General features: G+C 35.4%; 2 pseudogenes; both read right to left on the reverse strand.

Annotated features, from left to right (window-relative positions):
• Window positions 1-12,659: 12,659 nt before the first annotated feature.
• On the reverse strand, window positions 12,660-19,108 carry LOC120183066 (annotated as a pseudogene).
• A 1,028-nt stretch (window positions 19,109-20,136) lies between these two features.
• On the reverse strand, window positions 20,137-21,540 carry LOC120183050 (annotated as a pseudogene).
• Window positions 21,541-23,813: the final 2,273 nt, after the last annotated feature.

Raw genomic sequence — 23,813 nt, forward strand, 5'->3', positions numbered from 1 at the left:
TCGATGTTTTAATTTTAAAGGAGTGCATCAATGCACTTCATGTGCATCGATACACCTTGAGCGATTTCTAGGATTTATCCTTGATGCATCGGTGCACATGTGCACCGATGCACATAGCCCAGAAATGTCATTTTAGCATGAAACTCTCTTCATAATCCTCTCAACACTTTATAATTCACCTCCTTTTACATCCTTAACTCTTATACACTTACTTAAACTAATTAATACCCATTTAATACCTCTTAAACTTAAAAATTCAATCTTCCATATAGAATTCAAGAATCTCACTCAATTTCCAACATGTTCTAATTTTAATTCTAACACTTCCTATACCTTAATTAGCTTGATGACAAGTAAAATCCCACTTCTAATTCTTATTATGAACTCTATTCCAAGATTTCACTTTTCTACTTCTTTTCTTTAATCCTTCTTAACTCCATCATCTTTTGATTTTAAGATAACCTAAGCTTTCCGTAAGCTTAGTTATCATCTAATGATCAATAAGCAACCTTAAATTCATCAAGAATTTGATTAACAAGAAAACTCACCTTTAACTTTGTCTTCACGGTGAAGAAGAAGAAAGAAGAAGAAGAGAAATCTGGAAACTTTGGTCTTTCTCACTAGCTTCCACGTGGGTATAAATATCATCAACTAAGATTTAATGTTGATTTAATTATTTTCCTTGTCAAAAGACTCATTTGCCCCTTTAATTCCACCTTCTTTGCTAATTGATCCTACACCAAACATTTCAATCAATGCTTTGAACTTTTTAATTTATCCAATTTGGTCACTGAATTTTTAAATCTCACAATTTAATCACTAACCTGGTATGGAGGATGTTACAAATGTCCCTCCCTTAAGAAAATTCATCCTCGAATTTTCATTGTACGAACAGATGAGGATATTGAAGTCGCATATCTTCTTCACATTCCCAAGTGGCTTTTTCTACCTTGTGATTTCTCCAAAGAGCTTTGACCAGCGGAACCGATTTTTTTCTCAATTGCTTAACTTCGTGTGCCAATATTTGTATTGGTTCCTCTTCATAGGTCAAATCAGGTTGAACTTCCACTTGTTCTGCTGTAACAATGTGATAAGGATCAGACATATATCTTCGTAACATGGACACATGCAAAACATTATGGATTTTCTCCATTTCGGGTGGAAAAGATAACTGGTATGGCACTGGTCCTATTCTTTTAACAATTTCATATGGCCCAATAAATCTAGGACTTAGCTTTCCTTTCCGACCAAATCGTAATACTTTTTTCCATAGAGATACCTTCAGAAACACTTTATCCCCAACTTCAAATTCAATCTCCTTTCTTTTAAGGTCAGAATATGACTTTTTCCGATCAAATACCACCTTTAGGTTATGTTGAATTTCCCGAACTTTCTCTTCCATATCTTGAATCAAATCTGGACCAAGTACATTTTGATCTTTGAGCTCATACCAATTTAATGGCATACGACACTTCCTCCCATATAATGCCTCATAGGGTGCCATTTTAATACTGGACTGATAACTATTATTGTAAGAGAACTCCGCCAGTGGTAAGTATTTATCCCACGACCCTTTAAACTCAATGACACATGCTCGTAACATATCTTCCAATATTTGAATTGTTCTTTCTGATTGTTCGTCTGTCTGAGGGTGAAAGGTGGTACTAAAGTTTAAGCGAGTCCCCAACGCTCCATGCAAAGATTTCCAGAATCTCAAGGTGAATCGAGGATCTCGATCATAAATTATATAAACAGGCATTCCATGCAATCTAATAATTTCTCTAATATACAGTTCCGAATACTTTTCCATAGAGAAATCTTTTCTGACAGGAAGAAAATATGCTGACTTGGTCAATCGATCAACAATTACCCAGATCGAATCTCTTTTGTTTGGAGTCAGGGGTAACCCCGAAACAAAATTCATCATTACATTTTTCCACTTCTATTGTGGAATAGAAAGTGTTTGCAATAATCCAGACGAAACTTGATGTTCGCTTTGACTTGCTGACATGTTAAGAACTTGGACACAAATTCAGTAATTCTTCGTTTCATCCTTGGCCACCAATACTGATCTTTTAAATCCATATACATCTTGGTTCCACCCGGGTGCATCGTCAATGGACTACAATGAGCCTCTGTCAATAAATCTTGCTTCAACTCTTCATCGTCTGGTATCACAATTCTTTCTTTATAATACAATTTCCCATTAGATTTCACCTCAAAATCCTTAATTTCTTTATTCTTTATTTGCTCTATTCTTTTCAAACATATTTCATCTTGGCTTTGCAATTCGCCTATTCGGTCTAACCATGCCGGTTTAAGTTTTAACTCTGCATATAGACCACCGTCTCCAGTCAAAGATAACCTTGCATCCATATCTCTTAAAACTGCAAACGTCTTTCTACTCAAAGCATCTGCTACCACGTTAGCCTTTCCGGAATGATAGTCAATTATTATATCATAATCTCTCAAAAACTCAACCCATCTCCTTTGTCTCAAATTAAGCTCTTTTTGAGTCATCAGGTATTTCAAACTCTTATGATCCGTATACAAGTAACATCGTTCTCCATACAGATAATGATGCCAAATCTTTAGGACGAACACCACTACAGCCATTTTTAATCATGGATGGGGTAATTCTTTTCATGTGGTTTTAACTGTCTCGATGCATACGCTACCACCTTCCCTTCTTGCATTAATACATACCCCAACCCATTGTGGGAAGCGTCATTGTATACAACAGAATGCTTACCAGATTCTGGTTGAACCAATATAGGAGTTTCCGTAAGAATTTTCTTTAAAGCTTCAAAACTTTCTTGACATTCAGAAGTCCAAACAAACGGTACATTCTTTCTCATCAGCTTCGTTAAAGGCAACACTATCATCAAAAAATTCTTAAAGAATCTTCGATAATAACCGATAAGTCCAAGTAAACTCTGAACTTCGGATACATTCTTTGGAACTTCCCAGTCCATTATAGCTTTTACCTTTTGAGGGTCCACCCGAATCCCATCAGCAGAGATCACATGCCCTAAGAAAATTACTTCATTTAACCAAAATTCACATTTGGACAATTTGACATAAAGCTTCTTATCTCTGAGAATTTACAAAACTATTCGCAAATGTGCGCTATGCTCTTCAATGGACTTCGAGTAAACCAGTTTGTCATCAATAAAGATAACAACAAACTGGTCCAAATAGGACTGAAAAATCCTGTTCATGAGGTCCATAAAAGCAGCAGGTGCATTCTTTACTTCGAATGGCATTACAATGAATTCATAGTGACTGTATCTCATTTTGAAAGTCGTCTTCGGAATGTCTTTCTCCTGAATCTTCAATTGGTGATAACCCGAACATAGATCGATCTTCGAAAATACCGAAGCTCCTTTTAGCTGATCAAACAAGTCATCAATGCACGGGAGGGGATACTTATTCTTGATGGTCACCTTATTAAGCTATTGATAATCAATGCATAGACGCATTGATCCATTCTTCTTCTTAACAAATAACATCGGAGCTCCCCAAGGCGACACACTTGGTCGAATAAATCCCTTCTCTAATAACTCTTGCCAATTATTCTTTAACTCTTGTAATTTTTTCGGAGCCATCCGATAAGGTGCCATTACAATCGGAGTTGTTCCCGACATTACTTCAATTTGAAATTCTACCTCTCTATTTGGAGGTAATCCTGGCAACTCAGCGGGAAAAACATCAGGGAATTCCCGAACTATTAGAATCTCATCCAATCCTTTTTCTTTAGCTCTGGTATCTATCACATTTGCAAGAAAACCTTGACATCCTTGTAACAATAGCTTCTTAGCAGACATTAATGATATTACATTTGCTAGAGGATTAAACCTTTCACTGATCACACTTATTTCTGTTCCTCCTAGACTCTTCAGGGTTACCTTTTTCGATCTATAATTAATATCCCCATAGTAATGGAACAACCAATCCATGCCCAGAATCACTTCAAACTCATCAAAGGGTATTTCCATTAGATTAGTAGGGAATTCAATTCCCTTAATCTTTATGAGACACCCCTTACAGACTTTTTTCACCCGAGCACTATGGCCTAAAGGATTAGTTACTATGATCTCATTACTCGTAGCTTCTAAGGGAATCCTCAATTCTTTTACTACTTCTAAGGGAATCCTCAATTCCTTTACTAACATACTTGTAATGTAAGAATAATTAGAACCCGGATCAATCAGTATCAATACTAATTTATCATATAGCTGAAAAGTACCTGCTATAATATCAGGGTCATCACGGTCTTCACTTGTCTTTAAATTATACACTCGTGCGGTTGACCGAACTTCAGGTTGAGCAGAGGATTCAGACTGGTTCCTTCCTCTGCCTCCTCTTCATCCTCTCTGTGAGGCAGAACCAACTCTATCAGATGGTGCAGGCTCTCCAATCATCTACGGACAATCCCAGATAAAATGTTTGGCATCTCCGCATCGAAAACAAGCTCCGGAAGCCATCCGACACGCCCCAAAATTGTTCTTCCCACAATGCTGACACTATTTTGCTTGACCCTGATTGGATCTCACAACACCAGATCCTACCGACTGTGTCTGTCTAGGCCTTGCCTGACTTGCTACTCTAGCAGAGGATGCAACTGATTCTGATCTAACATGTGATCGAAATCCTAAGTCTATTCCTCTTTTTGGTGGTGCTGAGCTAGAAGAAGCACCTGTCCTCTTTGATTTCTGAACTCTTTAGTCCCCAAATCTCTCATTCTGAGCCCTTTCAAGAGCCTTTGCATGATTGATCACCTCTTGGAACAAGGAAAAATTCAATACTATCAGTATCTCTTTCAATATAGGGCGTAAGCCCTCCACAAACCATTAACAAGCCTCTTTTTCAGTAGGGACAAGCTCATATGCAAACCTACTCAGCTTGTTGAACTCACATTCATACTCATATACAGAGCGATTCATCTGTTTCAAGTTCATAAACTCCTGCTTCATGTGCCGAATAAATTGATCTCCGATGTACTTGTTTTTAAATTCATCTAAGAACAAAGACCAAGTAAACTGGTCACTGAACATCCTCATGGTGACGTTCGTCCACCATATTCTCACCTGACCCCTCAGCAACGAGACAGCTCCATCTAACTTCTCCACTTCAGAGCAGTGGAGACAATCCAACATGATTTTCAAATCATTTAACCAAAGATCCACCGTAACTGGACCTTCCTCAGATTCTCCCTTAAATTCGGGAGCTCCCAAACTTCTCAACTCTTTTGCTACATTCATTCTTTGAATTGGTGGGGCAGGAGGTTGAAGACGCGTCAGAATAGCGTCCAACGTCCTAAAGAAAGTGTCTTGATCTTGTACAGGCACTCCCTGAGATACATGTCCTTCACCTTGCCTGGCCAGGGCAGGTGAACTACTGCTTTCAGCGGGCCTATCTTCTCCCGCTTCACTTCGGGAGCTATTATGTTCGGACATCTAATAAAAAAAATACATTGTTCTATTAGTAAAACATCATACTCATAATATACCAGATCAGAAGTTCTCACTCTATGTTGGCATGTATTCCATTTAAAGATTCTATAGACTCTGGTTTATGCCTAGAATCGGCTAAACTTGGCTCTGATACCAATAAATGTAACACCTTCAACCCATAATCGACCCGGATACGAGTCCAAGATGTCACATTGACTAAACAAAACAATACTCTAAAAAACCCATAAAACATTTGAACTTATATTATTAAAATACAATAATATACATATGTTAATACAAGTTTATCAAAATACTCAGAGCATACACAACTCGACCCTTTGATTACATGCCAACATTTATTTACATAACAAAAGGACATACTGATTAAGTTGCCTCTAATCTGATAGTTGCAGGTGTAGTGTTGCCCAGCTACATAAACTGTCTCGTATACTTTCTCGGATCCTACGTGTGAAACACTCACATGCTAAGTCATCGACTTAGTGAGGCAATATAATAATAAAAATAAGGAAATATCATGAGAATGCCAAAATGAAATGAAATGCAATAACATATGCATTTAATATGTATAATGTCCATAACCATGTTTCCTACACATAGACTCATCACATTAACACTCATAAATTCATATTAATCAGTTCACTAGCCCATGATACCATACTGAGAACCTAAGGTATGTGAGTAATGTGAGGTTGTGCACTATGCTGTCACCACAGCTCGTATAAATACACCGAAGTGCCACGTAGAATTGCACCGAAGTGCCGCATAGAATTGCACTGTAGTGCCATATAAGATTGTCCCTAAGGACCACGTACATAATTCCTTAAGAATCATATACATATGCCAAGAATCAAGTATGTGTCTTAAAGACCTCACACGTGTTCCAAAGAATACATATATATCCCGAAGGACCGCGTAGACCCTCTACTCTTGGCATGCCAACTATACCTATAGTTCTCATCTATATAACATGGGATTTTCCCAAATTACATAATATATCGCATAGACATATCATTTCCTTACCTTCATCATATGGCTCATATAACTTTGTATACATATTCATTTAAAACATGTTACTCAATGCACATAGTATTAATTCATATCATGCTTCACAATATTAAATGAATCATGCATCAATGTATTGAATCTAGACTTTTCAGAAGCCTAGAACTGAATATACCACTATATTCATGCTATGCATATGCACTCACCTATATTTCTTTGCCTTTCCCTCGATCGATCTTACTGTACAATTGTTCTAGAACCTATTTAGGCTTTGTATCTACATAGTAATTCATTGATACTTATCAGTATACTAATTAATATATTCTAAACTATCATTTCTTAGGTTAAACGAAAAGCCATTTTCATCTTTTAATAGAGGTATGCATCGATGCACTACACCATGTATCGATGCATCCCTTGACGGGTGCATCGATGCACTATCTATACATCGGTGCATAAATCCCATTCGATGTTTATATTTAATGGGGTGCATCGATGCACTACTTGTGCATCGATACACTAATGACATTCGATGTTTTTATTTTAAAGGAGTGCATCGATGCACTTCATGTGCATCGATACACCTTGAACAATTTCTGGGATTTATCCTTGATGCATCGATGCAATAGCCCATAAATGTCATTTTAGCACAAAAATCTCTTCATAATCCTCTCAACACTTTATAATTCACCTCCTTTTACATCCTTAACTCTTATACACTTACTTAAACTAATTAATACCCATTTAATACCTCTTAAACTTAAAAATTCAATCTTCCATATAGAATTCAAGAATCTTACTAAATTTCCAACTAATTTTATTTCTAACACTTTCTATTCCTTAGTTAGCTTGATGACAAGTCAAATCCCACTTTCTAATTCTTATTATGAACTCTATTCCAAGATTTCACTTTTCTACTTCTTTTCTTTAATCCTTCCTAACTCCATCATATTTTGATTTTAAGATAACCTAAGCTTTCCTTAAGCTTAGTTATCATCTAATGATCAATAAGCAACCTTAAATTCATCAAGAATTTGATTAACAAGAAAACTCACCTTTAACTTTGTCTTCACGGTGAAGAAGAAGAAAGAAGAAGAAGAGAAATCTGGAAACTTTGGTCTTTCTCACTAGCTTCCATGTGGGTATAAATATCATCAACTCAGATTTAATTATTTTCCTTGTCAAAAGATTCATTTACCCCTTTAATTCTACCTTTTTTGCTAATTGATCCTACACCAAACATTTCATTCAATTCTTTAAACTTTTCAATTTATCCAATTTGGTCACTACATTTTTAAATCTCATAATTTAATCACTAACCCGGTATGGAGGATGTTACACCTTCATTAAAAGATGAAAATAGTCTTTCTTTTAGCAAAGAAGTGATAGTTTAGAAGATATCAATTAGTATACTGATACATATCAATGTATTACTATGTAGGTTTAGAGCGTAATCCTGTTTTGGAACAATCGAAGAATTATGATCGAACCAAAGCAAGTCTAAGGTGAGTGCATAGTGTATTGTATATGGTGATTCGTGGAAATAAGACTTGTGTTAAGTCTATTTCCTATATTAGAATGCATGAATTAATGAATATAAGCATGTGGTTGGTATAAGTATATGTGTTATATGTTATGATATGTATGGATATATGTTATAGTAGTAAATCATATGAATATATATATATAAAATATATCTAATTCATGTGATTAGATAAGAAAATGATATAGGTTATATGATCATGAACTATGTAGATAATAAAGATTTAAGTAATAACAAGAGAAAGTGGTATACACTTGGTGGTATAAATACCCAGAATTATATGGACATGTAATATAGGTTAGGTAATGAGGAATTATGGGTCTATATGACTAGGAGAAGATATAAGAACCATGGGTAAAATATATAATAAGTGTACACAAACTCTAGGGAATGTTATAAGTGGAAGGGAACTATATGACATATAGTATATTGTAGGGTAATGATTTATGTGAAATATGATAACCAAGTATAAGTTATGTAAGTTAGATTCTATGTAACTAATATGATGGACTCATATGGTTAAATAAAGACTGAAATAAGTTGAGTAACATTGATGTATATATATGATAGAAAATGAGAATCAGATGTAACTAAGAAACACTGGCATAAGTTATTATACTAACATTTAATAGTAGTTATATAAGAATAATATAGGAAATCATATGTGAATATAGGTTTAGATAATAAAATATGTGAGATTGAATTAAGTAAATATATCAAATTAGTATAAACTTTATATGTTGTAAGGGATTATGCAAATTGGTAATATAAGTTATATGATATTGATATAAGGTTATATGAATAAAATTATATGAGATGAGTTGTGAAGCTATGCGATATACTATGAGAAATGACCCATGTGAATACATGAGCTTATATGAATTAGTGATGTGAATGTATATGTGAATATAAGTAATATGAGCTATGTGCTTATGAGATATGAATATGGAACATGAGCTATGTGAAAATAAGTTAAGTAATTACATGAGCAAATGGAAATGCTATGTGAAAAGCTATGTGGCTATGTGAAGATGTGTAATGGTATAAAAGATAATGCCCATGTTATGTGATATGAGAGCTAGGGGTATAGTTGGCATGCCAAGAGTCGAGGGATTATCAATGGTCCTCCGGGACAAACAGTGGTCCTCCGGGACAAACAGTGGTCCTTCGGGACATAGTGGTCCTTCGGGACCAATATTCAGTGCCCCTTGAGGGAATTATACGAGCTGTGGTAACAGCATAGTGCACAACCTCTATGTACTCGCATATTTTTAGTTCTCACATGTGTACATGGGCTAATAAAGAAATAATATAAATAAACTTGATATGATGATATGATGATATGTTTGTTTCCTTGTGAAATGTTATGTGTGATATATGATTGTACAAATGATAATTATAAGATCATATGATAAAAGGAATCTATGATAGTGATAAAAATGAAGATGATGATATAGTTGCTTGATTGTATATGTTATATGATATAAGTGAGTACATGATAAGATATATGATATGAACATGAGAGATTATATGAACAAGAGAATAAGATATATGAATGATAATGACATGTATGTATGTATGTATGTATATATGTATTGTTAGAGTATGCTCAAAGACCAATCATATGATGATTGTAATAATAATTTTATTTACCAATTTTATTGAATAAAGGCATTGCTGCTATTATTTTCATATATGTGTTTAACATAAACTGGAAGATAATAAAGTCCATATAATGACATAATTGTTATTATTAAAAGATCCCTAGTCAAATATTATTATAGGCATGGACAATAATAATACGCTTAAGACTAACATGTTATTGATTGATGACAATGAGTTGTCATTGACATAGAGATGTCAGAATTGATACATAATTATATTGTTAGAGAACAATGTATTAGATTGACCGACCATGAGCATATGTCTTGGATTATTATGTGACAGTCATAACATTGCTCATGGTGATGACTATATGTATGATCCTCAGACTTGAGGTCAATACTATCCCAACATATATTGTTGTATGTTTTGATGCAGCTAAACAAGCTCTGTAACCGGTTGCTCTATAAAGACTGTTATTGAATATATCTCAATATATGTAGTGGGTGTGTATGATTAAGATAGGATTTGTCCTTCCTACATAATAGGAAATATATCACAGGCCACTTGATTGAGTAAGACTAGAAATGCATGGACATGCTCGAATAAGTTGATATGAGATATCCTAAACTATTCGTTAATTAAAGTCTACTCTAGATATCAAGAAACAATATATAGGCTATACAAGTGTGACTATTCCAAGACTTGTGCCTATTCTAGATATAAAGGATATAAGGATGTAACACATAAAAGAGTAATCACTAAGATGATATGTTGAATCATATTTTCTTGTAACTTAGGTGACAATGATATATTGCTAGATGTTACTCATTGTATGTAATATTAGAATTGTTCTAATAATTACTGCTAACGTTACAAGAACCTACAAGGTCACACCCTAGGATTGAAACGAGCAAAGATGTACAATTTTTTGTACGTTACTAAAATATATTTTAATAATCCTGAATATTTAATTTCAATTAATTAATTAAATATAGATTTAATTAATTTGAAATAATAAAATCCCTAATATGATTAGGGTAACTTGGATATAAGAGGATTATTAAATTCCAATTAATTAAATATATATTTTATTAATTTGAAATAATAAAACCCTAATATGATTAGGGTAACTTGGCTATAAAAGGGTGTGTTAGGTCTAGCAGCCGTTTTTGCAACAAACACACAAACCCTTCAGCCATTTTCTCTCAATACAGTTTTAGGAAAAACAAATATTGCTCTCAATCGGGTGAACTGAGTAGAGGCCAAAACGTGATTTCGTGGAGGCTTTCGATTCGAATCGATCTACACCACTGTATTCACTGTTGTTCTTGTTGTTTTCAAGGAACCCACTGTAAGTATTCGCATCTCTTCCTCCCGATTTCAGTTTTTCGTACTTGGATCGCTGGTGAGACCGTCGAGTTTTGTTTCTGCTGCGCTATGGGGTGTGCCGATGGTCCCAACATGTATGTATGTATGTAGTGTATTTGTTTTATGAATAAGGATATGAGTGGTATGATATAATAGTAGTAATTATTCATGCATGATTACAAGTTATAGTTTACATTATATGTTTATTTGCCTCACTAAGTCATCGACTTAGTGTGTGAATGTTTCACACGTAGGTTCTGAAAAGTGAGAGGAGAAGTGAAGAGGAGCAAGACAGGTCAGACTTTCCTTTCCACAGATCATATCAGAATTGTAGTTAAGTGTAGATATTTGGTTGTATATAGTGTGTTGGCATGTAACAAAATTGTGAATTACAATGCTTTGATTAATTTTGTTTATTTTGGTCCAACTTGTGTGCATTAACATCTTTTATTTTAATGAAAGTTTAAAATTTTCATGATTTTCTTTAAGAGTCAAAGTTTGAAAAGTCAATGTGACATCTCAGACTCATATGGGTCGGATACGCGTTGGGGGTGTTACAAAATTGGTGAGGTCGCGTATCGATTGGACTTACCAGATTCATCCCGTTTACATCCAGTTTTTCATGTAAGTCCTTGAAGAAACACATCAGTGACTCAACAGTCTCTTCAATGGTTCCTCCTGCAATGGACTAAGATGGTCAGATTTGAATCGAACCATATAAGGTTATGGGCAGACGGATAATAAATAGGCAAAACAAACCTGTCACGTATTTGTTGGTACGATTGACAAACCTCAATGAAACCAGTGATACGTGGGAAGATTATACTGTCCTCAGAGGCCAGTTTCCAGGCTTTGATCCTTGGGGTCAAGGATCGTTTCCAGCGGCGAGCATTGTCACAGTAGGAGGAGATGAGCGTGGAAATAATAAGGAATTGGGGAAAGAAGAGGTCAAGGGTTAGGGATCGAAGATGGAGAATTAGGGACCGAGGCACGAGAGGGGATTGAATAAGGGGAATTAGGGATTAAAGCAAAAGAATAGGGAATGATGTATTTACCCTATGAAGTGGAGCAGCCCGTGTACCCAGTTTAGGAAGAATTGAATCCACCCAAGTCTACAGTCTAGGAAGACTTGGAGAAGCCTAAGTTTGGTGGCCCAGTAAATTGAAAAGAGAGAGATAAGATTAGTCTATTATAGCTGTTAGAGAGTACTGCCAGCTGGCATACTTTGCAATTTACATTTTTAGCCCTGTAACGAAATAATACTGGCTGAGAGGCATTTGATTCCTCAAGTTATGAATGAAGCATTTTCTCTTATCTGAATTCTCTATTTCTTTTATAACATCTCATTAATAATCCCCTCTAAATTTATATTCTTGAAAGATACAAACAGTTAAGGGGGTGAAGTCTTTTTGAGGATTAGATGGTATGAGTCCATTTTCATCTCATCAACTCATTTATTCAACATTATTCGGTTAAGTACTTTTAAATGTTAATTGCCTCTCATTATAGAAGCATGAAATGATATATGGTCAATTAAAGAACCAAACACAACACTGCATTCATTTTAATCGTTAAATCAAATGATAGACAAATACAAATTCCTACCCATTTACTTCAACGACAAGTAATTCATACATGCAAATTCACTCCACTCTTTTTATTTTTTATGATGTTGATAGCTCTGAAAAAATGAATAGAAATTAATGAATGGATTAACTTTCTTCATACTTCAAAATCACCTAACTACTCTGCAGTCTAGCCTCATCTCTTGGCCACTGTTGAGGCTACTCATTTTGATCATGGAATTAACAAAAGCCGTCTCGGAGCTTGCAAGTTTTGAAACCAATGCTTTCGTGTTTGGGGAAGTGAGTAACGCTTGATCCAAAGAAAAGATACTCTTCCCCTGGAGAAGCAACATGTAGTATGTGTTGTCAAATACAAATTTGGTTGAATCCAGCGGTGAGCCTGCGTTTTTTACCTTGTTGTGTGCGGGACACACTCTTCTTAACCTGGCCGTAAAAGATGGTTGCATCGTTGGGTCGACATCGAGGGTAGCATTGAAATTGTGGATCCTGTTTTGGAATGAAGAGCAGTGGGAGAACCTTAATGTGTGACCACCTACACTCATTTATAACATGGTAAGTGCTTCAAGATTAATAGTAACAACTTTAAAGGACATGTCCTATGTTGTTGGAAGATATATACCTGAGAGAGCAACTAGATCTTCAATGGAGAGACCTCTCTGTGCAAAGTTCTGTTCTAGGTGGAAGATACTGAATGTGGGAGCTGGTAACTGTCTAGTCTCAATTACCTAGGAAATTCTTCCATCATTCCTTCCTTCCTTTAGGCACATCCCACGCGGACCGCCGGACTATATATAATATAACAGATGATAACAAATGAGCAAGAAAACAAAGCGATTTTTATTAGTATCTAGAAATCGATTACCTAAGTAATGATCGACAAATACTACCAATGTTGATGTGATTAGCGAGAGCAACTGCATCCCTGGTAGCCAGGGACAAGATATCAGCACAAGAAACGATGCCAGGGCATGAAGCTTCCAAATCCTTCTTTGCCTCGTCGATGACATAAAATGCATGCAAAGAAATGTTAGGAGGTCCATCTTTCTCTGCCTTATTTTTGCCTTTGGAGTTCAGCAACACCAATACATCGCAACCATTATAATTAGAACAAAAGCATAATGTAAGTTATATATGAATCAGCTGTTGTGGAATACGGTTATCGGATAGAGTAAAATGCAACTGATAATTTGAGAAAATAAAAATAAAGATAAATAAGACATAATTTTACGTGGAAAACCCCTAAATAATATATGGTAAAAACCACGGGCAAAGATATAAAAATTTCACTATGAGAAAATAGGAATTACAATTTCTCTCGATCTAACAAGGAGAAAACAATAACAATTCTCTCTTGATAAAAAAGAGAAAACAACTCTCAAGAAAACTCTCTAAATTCTCTAGTATTGGGAGAAAGCTAGAATGATTTGGGATGATTTTAAAGCTAGATGGGTTAGGGTATTTATAGTTGAAGCTTAAAGACTAATCTTATAAATACCCTAAAGTAAAGGGGCTAAATTTATAATTTTCCCATTACTCAATTTCAACAAAATCAGCTATTTTGTTTTCCACAATTTCGGTGTGCACCGAAAGCCACCGAAAACTTTAACATTCAATAATCTCACACTTGAAGATTTGATTGGAACAATCATATCTTCACACCATTCTTTCTACCTTGTACCTTCATGTTGCTTATGTTTCTGACATGCCACAAGAGGATCGACACCAAGTAAATTTATCAGCATTGATTGTCTTCATCATGAAATCTGTTATGTTGTCTTTGGTATGGATTTTCTACATATCTACCCTACCTTCTTCCACCTTTTCACGGATGAAATGGTATTGAACTCGTATGTGTTTTGTCTTTGAATGAAATGTTGGATTCCTTACTAGATGCAACGCGCTTTGACTATCACAAAATAGAGAGACATACTCTTGATTATGCCCAAGCTCCTCCGATAGCATCTTCAACCAAATTGCTTCTTTACTGGCTTGTGTAGTTGCTACATATTCTGCTTCAATTGTGGATGTAGCCACAACTAACTGTAATTTTGAAACCCAGCTTACAGCTTCACCACCAACTTTGAACACATATCCTATTGTAGATTTGCTTTTATCCAAATCCCCTACATAGTCAGAATCAACATACCCATTGATAAGTAAGTTTGATCCTCCGTAACATAATGCAATATTTGAGGTCCCTTTGATGTATCTCAGAATCCTCTTTATTGAATTCCAATGCTCTTTGCCTGGATTCTCCATGTACCGACTAACCACTCCCACTGCTTGTGCAATATCTGGTCTTGTGCATATCATAGCGAACATTAAACTTCCCACTGCCGATGCATACGACACTCGAGACATCTCAATCCTCTCTTCTTTACTGCTAGGACTCATACTGGAGGATAATTTGAAGTTAATAGGAAGAGGGGTAGAAATTGACTTACAATTTTGCAAGTTGAATCTTGACAAAAACTTCTTCAAGTAATTCTTTTGTGAAAGCTAAATCTTCCTATTACTTTTGTCTCGGTGAATATGCATACCTAGAATCTTGTTTACTTATCCCAAGTCCTTCATTTCAAATTCCTAGCCAGTTGTGCCTTCAATTCTTCAATATGATCTTTGTTGGGTCCCGTAACCAACATGTCATCCACAAACAACAACAATATAACAAAATCGTTATCACCAAACCACTTGAAATAAACACAAGGGTCTGCATTAAGTTTGTTGTATCCAAGGCACATAATGAATGAATCAAATCTCTTACACCAACACCTCGTAACCTGTTTTAGACCATATAGAGATTTGTTCAATCTGTAAACCAAGTTCTTCTTTCTTCAAAACCTTCAGGCTAGAGTATATAAATCTCTTCTTCAAGATTTCCATGAAGAAAAGTTGTTTTATCATCTAACTGCTCTAGATGTAAGTTCAATGTAGCAAACATTGCCAAGACTACTTGAACTTTTGTTCGTAGAACCACAGGAGAAAAAATTTCATTGAAATCAATACCTTCCTTTTGATAATATCCTTTGACCACCAGTCTTGTACAATACTTTTCCACTTGATCGTTACCATTTTGCTTGATTTTGAAGACCCATTTGTTACCAATTGGCTTCTTTCCTTGTGGTAGTGGCACAAGGTCTCATGTATTATTTTTATGAAGGGTTTCAATTTCTTCTTACATCACCATCATCCACAGTGAACATCTAAGCTGTTTATTGTCTCTTTGCATATTGATGGCTCACCGTCCTCTGTTAAAAGGCAGTATGCAATATTTCCTTCTATAACATAATCCGAGTGCCAATTGGGACGTCTTCTCACACGATTTGATTAACGAGTTGTTGGAGCTTCAGAACTCTCTGGTTCTTGTTCATCATGTGATGGTTCTGCTTAAGAATAATCTCCTTGTTCAACCTTCTTTTCCACATGTATCTGTGTAGTCTTTGACTTTTCAGCGCTATCATCTTCTTCTTTTCTTTTTAGTTTATCTTCTACAAAGATAACATCTCTGCTAATGATCACTTTGCAAGCAGTTGAATTCCACAAGCAATACCCCTTTATTCCACAGAATACCCCAAGAATTTGCATTTTTTGGATTTTTGATCCAGCTTTGAAATTTCTTGGGAGTTGTACATCACGTACACAATACTTCCAAATACATGGAGGTTTGAATAATCAACTGATTTACCAGTCCACATCTTTATTGGTGTCTTCAGTTCTATTGCATTTGATGGAGCTCGATTCACCAAATAACAGGCGGTATTGACTGCTTCTGCCCAAAATGATTTTTCTAAGCATGCATCCCTTAACATTGCTCTTATTATTTCTAACAAGGTTTTGTTCATCCGCTCTGCCACTCCATTTTGTTGAGGAGTGTTCGCCACTGTGAACTGTCTTTTGATGCTTTCTTTCCTGCAAAAATATCAAATTCTTCACTTGTGTATTCTCCTACATTATCTGTTCTGAAACACTTGATCTTATTTCCAGAATCAAGTTCCACCCGCGCTTTGAAGTTTTTGAAAGTTGAAAACACGTCTGACTTCTTCTTAATAGGGTACAACCAACATCTCCTGGAGTAGTCATCAATAAATGAGACAAAGTATTTTGCTTCGCCTAGGGATGTAACTGGTGCTTGCCATACGTCAGAATAAACCAATTCTAGAACACTTTTTCCTCTAGAATTTGACTTGTTGAATTTCAACCGGTGCTTCTTACTTGTTATACAATGCTCACACAAAGTAAGTGATACATTTGTTAAGCCTGAAAGTAGCTTTTGCTCCACAAGGACTTTCATTCCTTGTTCTGACATGTGTCCAAGTTTCTGATGCAATAGCATTGCAGAATCTAAACTACATGAGGCAACAGAGGCTTCTGCTTCTAGCAAAGTCTCTCCCTTCAGCATGTACAAGTTTACTGTTATCTTTTCGCCTTTCATCACCACAAGCGCTCCATGGAACACCTTCATGATTCTTTTCGTGTTTCAATCTTGCTTGCATTACTATCCAACAATCCGTAGGATAATAAATTTTTCTTCAGGACTTTCACGTGTTGCACATCTCGAATAACTTTAATTGTTCCATCATACATCTTCAATTTGATGGTTCCCACGCCAACGATCTCTAAGGCATGATCATTGCAACTATACACAGATCCTCCTAAGACAGGTTCATAATGATGGAATCATTCTCTTCTTGAGGTCATGTGATATGTTGTTCCCGAATCAATGAGTCATATATCTGCAAATCTCTTTCTACGTTCCACGGTGGTTGACGCTTCATAACATAGAGCATCTTCATCATATGAAGTGTTTGCGGTATTGCCTTGTGGATTGGAGTTTTTACATAGACTCCAACAATCCTTCTTCAAGTGACTATTCTTTCCACAGTTGTAGCACTTTAAATTCTTCTTGCTTCTCGACTTTGATCTACCCTGTTTGTGACTGCTGCTTTGGCCACGTTCTATTGATCCCCCTCTCATCGTTGTCAATGCTTATGCTTGTTGCAGATTTACTTGTTTGTCTTCCTTGTTCTTGCGTCGATTTTCTTCTTGTAGAATAGCAGCTGTAACAGCATCGAAGACTAGACTGGTGACATTATTGTTTGTCAAGTTGATGATGAGTTGATCATATGAATTAGGTGGATTTTGAAGTAAAAATTCAGTACATTCTTGTTCTCCTATTGTACATCTTAAGGATGTAAGATGAGAAAATAAAGTGTTTAGTGTGTTTAAGTGCTCCGTCACTAAAGTAGATTCTGGCATCCGAAGAGTATACAATTTCCTTTTAAGGAAAATTTTATTGTGCAACGATGTGGCCTCGTACAATTTGGTGAGATGATTACATATCTCCTTAGTTATCTTCTTCTTCTCGATGCTTGACAATACTTCATATGCTAATGCTAGATGAAAGTTTTCCATAACATTCCCATACATTTCTATCCATTTGTTGTCATCTATGAAATATGTCGGTCTTTCATTGATAGCTGTTAGACAACCGTCTTTCCTCAGGATGACCTTCATCTTCAATTTCCACAATGAGAAATTTCTCCCATTGAAATTTTCAATATCAAATTTCGTTGCCATAGCTTCCATTACGGATAGCTCCCACTATTTCACTATCGTGAATAGTTCTCTGGAACCTTCAAAGAATGGGTAATACCTTCTTACTTTCTTATGTTGGAGGATCCACCTTTTGGTGGCAACCACAAAGACAATAAGTAGATATTACACACTCTAATCTGGCTCTTGATACCAATTATTGCGGAATACGACTATCAGATAGAGAAAAATTGCAACTGATAATTTGAAAAAGTAAAAATAAAGATAAAGAAGACACAATTTTACGTAGAAAACCCCTAAATAATATAGGGTAAAAACCACGGGCAAATATAGAAGAATTTCACTATGAGAAAATATGAATTACAACTTCTCTCGATCTAACAAGGAGAAAACAATAACAATTCTATCTTGATAAAAAAGGAGAAAACAACTCTCAATATAAAATCTCTAAATTATCTAGTATTGGGAGAAAACTAGAATGATTTGAGATGAATTTGAAGCTAAATCAGTTAGGGTATTTATAATTGAAGCTTAAGGACTAATCTTGTAAATATTCTAAAGTACAATGACTAAATTTGTAATTTTTCAATTACCCAATTTCAACAAAATCAGCTATTTTTTCCCACAATTTCGGTGTGCACCGAAAACTGACTTTCAATACCAGCTTCTAGGATTAGTTTTCTTTGTGCATGTATATTGTAAGTGAACCAAGGAAAAGAAATGGACAGCATTGTTTAACGAATGCTAGCACTAATATAAGTTCATACTCTGATGAAGCAATCATAGAAGTGCATTCTGAGTGGTGCAGCTGGAACGGTTTTGTCATTCAACATCGCTTTCTTGACTGCACTCACAACAATGGATTCGAGCTGAGGGCAAGAGTGGTCATAGTAGTTAGAGCTCATTGCTCTGACATGAGATGAAATTGGAAACATCAAGAGAAAGAGGAAAGCAAATGCAACCATGGCTGCCATAGTTGAAACAAATTGTAGAATTAACAATTAAATTTCCAGACTGATTGATTCGTTATGCATATTTGATACGGAAAATATGTGTTATTTATATAGCAAGGCATGAGAGACTATAAATTGGAGTTGTTAATATCGATAATGGTAGTCAGCATATTTGGTGATCAAGAACCCTTGTTTAGTGGAGTAGAACAGAAGCATGCTCGTAAAGACAAGTCATATATCATATTTTAATTGTGATTGACCATAATAATAATAATAATAAAGCCTTTAACTTGTAATCGAGTTTAGCATGTTGACCTCCATAGTCATAGTAATGGAATAATTCTTCATATGATTTAAGCAATCGTTACCCCAAAAAGTTGGGCATCATTGACAGTAAAATCTAAAATAATAAAAGAAGTCATTTCAAACTAAAACGAGGATTCATGTATTGCCAAAAGATACGGGGAGTAGAAGAGCTACCAGCACCAATAGTTTCTTTGATGAGAGAAGATTAAGACTTAAGCAAAGCTTTTCGTTAAAATAAAGTGTTGACCCTACAGAGATTAAGAAAGGGAGAGATTTGTTAGATAGGGTTGAACCAGATAATGAAATCCTTGTTTTAACGCAAGCTTGCTCAATATTCAAGAGTCTACATCTTCAACAGATTGCTTAAGTGATATTTTCAACAGCCTATCATTTAGCTAATAACAGGATTCTGGATAGTTTTAGTTCAATGGCCCCTTTAGTGGTAGTTGTTGGGCCTGCTCAGGCTTCATTGGCATAGCATAGCTGGACCCATAGCAATAGACAGATGCAATGAGTATTACCACTGCTTTATGTGGAAACAGGATTGAACCTTGTTGGATTAAACAAGGAAATTATTGTCAGTTGATTTATTACATGTATGAGAAACGGTAAAACTATGCAGTAAAAACTATTACAAGCATGAGTTTTTCAAAACAAAATTTACTTAAGCTACAATGTTTTCTTGCTTACTGTTGACAATTTATTATGATTTATGATTATAAATAATTTCAAACATTGGCCTGAGTTCAAGGATTCCACTTCCACAAGTAGCCTGATTTTAGAGATGGCGGGCAGCTTTTGTTTTGTAAAATAATAAGCACGCCTCTGCCAGGAGAATTAAAGCTTTAAGTGAACTTAGAATTGTACTTTGCTAGAGAAAGTCTGGCCAAACCGCCAGTTTGCTGGCACAATATCAGGAAATACTCGTGTCTCTCCATCGGTAGTGGTGACCTTGAATGACATCAATTGGCTGTTGAGATAGGCATTGGATTGCCAGTTAGCTCCCCAGTTTCTAGACATCGACAGCCACCCGGTTTTAGAGCCCTTAACGGACACAGATTGTATGGATCCTGCCCCACCCACATTGTTAATCAGAACAAGCTCAAAATAGTCTCTCCCGTTGATAGTGAACCTTACTCCACCGTGTTTCTTGCATGGAACCCTGCATCATAACATTAATAACGCCCCAAACGTTAGATTTAGGAATGTAAGATTCCAAAACTTGAGGGAAACAAATGTCAAGGAGATGCTACCTTTGGAACAAAACAGGCACAATTCCGCCTCTGTAGATACCGATTTTTCCCACGCAGGCTGAGCCATGTCAAAATGCTGGAGAGGAGGGTTGCACCAACCTCCAGAATTGTTGGGAAGCGCAAAGTTAGGAGGGCAAAAGTTTGTCGCAGTGATGGTGACAGATCTTCCTTTTATGCACCATCTGGGGTCTGCTTGATAATCACACATGATCTTGTAGCATTGTCCACATGAAGCTCCATCATTGAACAAGGCAGTGCTTAAAGCAGCAGTCCTGGTTCCATATCCTGCTGCATACAAGTTTCCATATCCACAAGCTCCCCCTATAGACAAAAAATAGTTCAACATTAAATACGGATGAAAATCGGGAAAAATGCAATTTTTTTTTGGTGAAATCTTGGATGAATAAAGGTTACTAACCCATAGTTCCTGAGGCATCACTGCCTCCATAAAATGTGGCATGAGCTTTGGTCCAGCCAGAAGCCGTAAAGGCACTTGCACTAGCAGCAAGATAGCAAAATCCAAGCAAAATCGGTAACGCGAAAACGATTTTCGCCATTTCTCAGTAGGTTAAAAGACAGAAAATGCTAGAGAACAAGGAGGAATTGATGAGGAGTATTACTGGGAATGAATGTATTTACGTTCGTTGGCATTTCCAAGTTGCGGAATTGGGGCTTTAAATAAGGGACTAAACTCTCTAGTTTCTAATGCCAACGCAGCAACCTCACATGTGATCCCTGCAATAGAGAAGAAATGAAAATCAAATCAATCTCAAGTAATATAAAAAATGAATTAAGCCTGCAAAGACTAGAGATTTCTGAGGGATCATTCAATTATTCCATTTTCTTTCCACACCCACATGCTCTCTCCCAACAGAAGAGCCGCGAATGGATCAAAAACAATAAGCTCAATAGTTGTTTTTTTGACAATTTCTGTACAAAATACAAAAAAAAAAAACATAAAGACACCTCCATGTGTTGTGTTCATATGTGCATTAGAGCAAGCATATGAACAAGTTCACATGGCCATTCTTTTGACCCATATGAAACAACTGTATTATTTATATTATTTTGCAAGTCTTTGCACATGATTTGCTTTGACGTTACATTGGGGGTGATGACTTGTTAAACAAGTTTCAAGTTTTAACTCCCTCTGTTATCTTCAAGTTTATCCCAAAAAAAATCAAACATGAATTACGAGACTAGAGAATGTCACCACAATGGAGTTTCAGTTGTTTAAGGTGATATTGTAGCATAGGATATATCAAGCTCCTTATCACTTGAACCAACCCCATTGATTGCAATCTGATGATATTGATAGTATTATAAGTAAGCACCTTCAAACAAAGAGACTGAGATTCGTAGTATTACTCGTAAATAAATCAAAGTTCTTTTGAAGAATGATGGCCATCTCCGCAATCAAAGCTAGTTGATATTCGTATATATTATACTCATATTGTTTATTTTAGAAATAATGATAAATTTAACCTTTTGTAATTATATTTTATTATTTTTTGTCTTTTCCGAATTTAAATTCAACTTCTTTTTTTTCATTTATTCATGTTACTCTTAATTTAAAAAAACTGAAAATCAAACTATTAAATTTTCATGATACCGATGTGATAATTTACTTAACACCTTAAAATATATTTTTGAATCCGTCACTCGATCTTAAAAATACAATTTTGATGCGCTAACTAGCATAAACTTGAATGTATTGTGGCCTTCTCTGATAAAGCTGAAAACTACTGAGAAATCGTGATTCTAATAGTTATAGGGGAGAAGATTACTTGGGATCCTTGTGAATTAGTTTAAGAAATAATACATCAATTTTGATGTCTGTGAATTTTATCTGTTATGTCGTTATGTGACTAGTATATTAAGAAAGAAGAAGATAAGTACCGTATGTTTGTGAATGAATGAATATATACATCTAGGTCTTAATGGCTTCCAAGAACTTGTAAATTGAATTACTACAACTGAATCTACTCGAGGATTCTTTAAGATTCTCCCAACAATCTTCTATTCGTCCTCCGAAGCCAACGTAACTTCGTAAACTTGAATATGTGGCCAACATAATACACCAGAAGTTCAAGCTTGCACTACAACAAAATTGGTCTTTAGCGGCGTTTTTAGTGACGTTTTGTGAATAAACTCCACTAATTTTAAACATATAGCGGCGTGTACATTCCAAACGCCACAAATGGTAACTTTAGCGGCGTTTCTTCTCAAACGCCACAATATGGTTCATCTATAGTGGCGTTTGTATACAAACGCCGCAATAGGTCCATCTATAGTGTCGTTTTTTCAACAAACGACGCAAAGGAGTAGTTTTTAGCGGCATTTTTATTAAAAACGTCGCAATAGGTATATTTATAGTGTCGTTTTTTCAAAAAACGCCGCAAAGGAATACTACTTTAGCGGCATATTTATACAAACGCCGTGATATGGTTCACCTATAGTGACATTTTTTCAATAAAGGCCGCAAAGGAGTACTATTTTAGCGGCGTTGTTATACAAATGTCCTAATAGGGTTAACCTATAGTGGCATTTTTTCTAACGAACGCCGCAAAAGTTTAGTACTTTAGTGGCGTTTTTTTTACAAACGTCGCAATAGTTTTCATCTGTTGCGACGTTTTTTCCAACAAACGCCGCAACATAGTTGTAAATTTGTTTTAAAATAACAACTAAAATTCTTTACCACCAAAATCACTCAATAAAAGTAACTGTTATGTATTCAAACGACCTTAAAGACACATCATCTTCCACCTCATATTCAAATATAACTCTTAAATATTTGACATTAAACAATTTACCACCAAAAAAACTTGATAAAATTAATTGTTTTTATTAACTTGAAAATGATTAACATATAATGAAATTGTAATTGTTTTTATACGCTCTCTCGTAAAACTCTCTTCCCTCTTTAAATTAAGTGTTCTTCTTCTTCAAATCACTACTTTTTACTCGGTTAATTTTTAAATTTTAGTTGATGTTAGGGGTTTTCTGTTACATATTCTTTTGGACGATTTTTTTATTTCCTTAAGTATTTTAATATAGTTAATGCAGTTTTTAGCGGCGTTTTCAAATAAAATGCCACTACATTTATATGTTTAGCGGATCTTTTATTCAAAACACCATAAAGTGTAGTACATTAACGGCGTTTTTCA

This window comes from Hibiscus syriacus, unplaced genomic scaffold (assembly GCF_006381635.1).
Source record: "Hibiscus syriacus cultivar Baekdansim isolate YM2019G1 unplaced genomic scaffold, ASM638163v2 tig00003725_pilon, whole genome shotgun sequence".
NCBI classification, from domain to species: Eukaryota; Viridiplantae; Streptophyta; class Magnoliopsida; order Malvales; family Malvaceae; genus Hibiscus; species Hibiscus syriacus.